Below are 4,092 nucleotides of genomic sequence, written 5' to 3'. Positions count from 1 at the left end.
TGTTATTTGTTTATTTCTCCTTTCTAGACAATAGAAATTCAATACACACCCAGTGGACACACACTCCAAGGACAATAAAATTTAAATGCTGAATCAACGGTGATAAAGTTACCGGCCAATTAGTCTAACGTCTATTGTGGGAAAGTTATGTGAATAAAATTCGAGTTCATCTTGAAAAACAAAATAAATAAGTCGCAATATGGTTTTACAAATGGCCGTTCATGTTTAACAAATTTACTATCTTTTTATTCTAGCATAGTTGAGGCAGTTGATATTGGTAAGGATTGTGATGTTGTGTAACTTGACTTTAGCAAGGCTTTTGATACAGTACCACATGAAATGATTAAAAAGATAGAGGCTCATAGTATTGGGGGTGCTATATTAAGTTGGATTAGGGCATGGCTACACCAAAGAGAACAGAGTTAGTATAAATGGGGTTAAGTCAGTGGGAAAATGTAAAGTGGAGTGCCTTAAGTCTGTCAATTGACTTGAGAATGGTCCAGGACGGACCAAAACGTCGTCGTCCTTTCACCTTCTAGTGTGTGGTCTGGTCAACTGTCCTGGGACCTCTTTATATAATATACAGTATACATGATTTAGATTCGGGTTTGAGTAGCAACATTTGCAAATTTGCCGATGATACTAAAATCGGTAGGGAAATTAACACACAAAACTATCACTTCAAGCTGATTAAATAGGGTTTTGAAATAGTTTTGAACTGCATAATCTAAATGGGGCCTAACTAGAGCAAGATATAGCTTGAGAACCACACCAGGTGTCTTGTTACTAACGCTGCGATTAATAAATCCAAGTGTCCGATTTGCCTTATTACGAACATTTATGCATTGATCCTTTTGTCTTAAATTCTTACTAATCATAACTCCCAGATCCCTTTCGCAATCTCAACACCATCTAGCTCGTATCTTGTAACTCTATCATCATTACCTAACCTCAGAACTTTACATTTATCAGCATTAAACTGCATCTGCCAATCCTTTGACCATTTCAAAACCCTATCTAGATCAACTTGAAGTGATAGTGAGTCCTCCTCCGAATTAATTTCCCTACCGATTTTCGTATCATCGGCAAATTTGCAAATGTTGCTACTCAAACCTGAATCTAAATCATTTATATATATTATAAACAACAGAGGTCCCAGGACAGAGCCTTGAGGCACTCCACTTACAACATTTTCCCACTCTGACTTGATTCCATTTATACTAACTCTCTGTTTCCTTTGGTATAGCCATGCCCTAATCCAGCTTAATATAGCACCCCCAATACCATGAGACTCTATTTTTTTAATCAGTCTTTCATGTGGCACTGTATCAAAAGCTTTGCTAAAGTCAAGGTATACAACATCGCAATCCTTACCACTATCAACTGCCTCAACAATGCTAGAATAAAAAGATAACAAATTTGTTAAACATGAACGGCCATTTATAAAACCATGTTGCGACTCAATTATTAATTTATGTTTTTCAAGATGAAGACGAATTTTATTTGCTATTATAGATTCGAGTAACTTTCCCACAATAGACGTTAGGCTAATTGGTCGATAGTTAGACGCAAGTGATCTATCTCCTTTCTTAAAAACTGGTATCACATTAGCAACTTTCCAAAACTCTGGCACTCTGCCTGACTCTATTGATTTATTAAATATGGTTGACAGTGGGTCACAAAGCTCCTCTTTGCATTCTTTAAGCACCCTGGCAAACACTTCATCCGGCCCTGGGGATTTGTTTGGTTTGAGTTTTACTATTTGTTTAAGAACATCCTCCCTGGTAACTGCTAAACTCGTCAACCTGTCCTCGTCCCCACCCACATAGACTTGTTCGGCTGAAGGCATATTGTTAAGTTCCTCTTTAGTAAATACAGATACAAAATATTTATTAAAAATACTACTCATCTCTTCATCACTATCTGTTATTTGACCTGTCTCAGTTTTTAATGGACCTATCCTTTCTCTAGTCTTAGTACGATATAACTGAAAAAACCCTTTAGGATTTGTCTTTGCTTGCCCTGCTATGCGAACTTCATAGTTTCTTTTTTTAGGATATTAGGATATTAATATCCTTTAGGATATTAATAGGGTATTAAAAGTATCAACACAAGACAGAACACGAAACAATGGGTATAAATTGGATAAATTTAGATTTAGGAAAGACTTGGGTAAATATTGATTCGGTAACAGGGTTGTTGATTTGTGGAACCAATTACCGCGTAACGTGGTGGAGGTGGGGTCCCTCGATTGTTTCAAGTGCGGGTTGGACATGTATATGAGTGGGATTGGGTGGTTATAGATAGCAGCTGCCTCGTATGGGCCAATAGGCCTTCTGCAGTTGCCTTTGTTCTTATGTTCTTATCATACATTGTTCATTACTTCCCACCTTTTGAATTGAGAGGATTAATTCATTAGCTCCCCCCACCTCTCATTAATATAATGGCAGAGGCTACATATATCTCGGAAATTCTATCCCAATACTCTTCAGATTTAATTACATCCTCATTATCTCAATCATAGCATTTCTTGGGCATCCTAAGATTATTCTCATGGCTTCATTTTGTACCTTCTCCAACTTGCCCAGCCTACCTTTACCAAAACAAGAAATGACAGGTGCAGCATAATAAGAGATCTTACAGTACTCAAGTATATCATTCGTAGCACAGGGACCCCTACTCCTTTCCACAGCATGTCAAGGCCTTCAGAGGTTGTAATTTCTTCTGACATTGACCCAACAGTCTGTTCATTTCAGCTTTCAAACTCTCATGGGTACGACGGCACCGCTCCTGTGCTAGGTAAGTCTACTACAGGCTCACCATAGCCTGTGCTATTTGCCCCGCTCCTGTGCCAGGTAAGTTACGGGCTCACCATAGCCCGTGCTACTTGGAACTTGTTCCGAGTAGCTGAATCTATAACAACAACAACCACCAGGCAGAATACTCCTCAGTGCTCCACCTGTTACATCTGCTCTCACACTACCCTGTGTGGTGGTAGACTTACGCAGCCTAGTACTCAATATTTTTTGTGTGCCTTGCATTCCATCTGCCCTAAGCCACTGCTTTTAGTCATCAAAGTAAATAAAACTGCTGTGGATATCTTTACGGTGAGGTAGCTGCAGGATAAAGTACAAAGCATGGAAAAAACTTAGTCATTTTTTTTATTTTAAAATACTTAAGAATTTACACGAAATAAACTTCTCAATGACTTGGCTTAATAACACAGTGCAACAATAAAAACAGACAAGTGATCGTTACGTTAAGATCAAAATAAATGTTGCTGGAATACTAAATACATAGGCTGTGTAAATCTACCACCACCCAGCTGGGAGCGAGAAGCAGACGTAGCAGTTTAGGAGCACAGAGTATTCTGATGTGTAGTGGCTGTTGTTGTTATAGATTCAGCTACTGAGAACAAAAAGTCCCAAGTAGCACGGGTTATGGTGATTGATTGATTGATAAAGATTAAGCCACCCAAAAGGTGGCACGGGCATGAATAGCCCGTAAGTGATGGTCCTTTTGAGCCATTATCAGTATCAAGAGCTGATACTGGAGATCTGTGGAGGTGCGACTGCGCCCTGGGGTTATGGTGAACCTGTAGTGGACTTACCTGGCACAGGGGTGGGACTGTAACTTGTGTCTAGTGATTGATTGATAAGGATTAAGCCATCACAAGAGGTGGCACGGGCATGAGTAGCCTGTAGGGGGTGTGTAGTGATTGATGAAGATTAAGCCACCCAAAAGGTGGTACGGGCATGAATAGCCCGTAAGTGGAGGCCCTTTGGAGCCATTACCAGTATCATTAGCCGATACTTGAGATCTGTGGAGGTGCGACTACACCCTACGGAAGGTCGTGACCCCATGTGTAGTGATTGATGAAGATTAAGCCACCCCATAAGATGTCACGGGCATGAATATCCCGTAAGTGGTGCCCTTTTGAGCCATTACCAGTATCAATATATGATACTGGAGATCTGTGGAGGTGCGACCGCACCCTGCGTGACAGGAGATGTCTCCCGTTGTGTAGTGATTGATTGATTGATGAACATTAAGCCACTCAAAAGGTGGCACGGGCATGAATAGCCCGTAAGT

Source organism: Procambarus clarkii, chromosome 70 (assembly GCF_040958095.1).
Source record: "Procambarus clarkii isolate CNS0578487 chromosome 70, FALCON_Pclarkii_2.0, whole genome shotgun sequence".
NCBI lineage: Eukaryota > Metazoa > Arthropoda > Malacostraca > Decapoda > Cambaridae > Procambarus > Procambarus clarkii.
Note: the sequence above shows the minus strand (reverse complement) of the source record.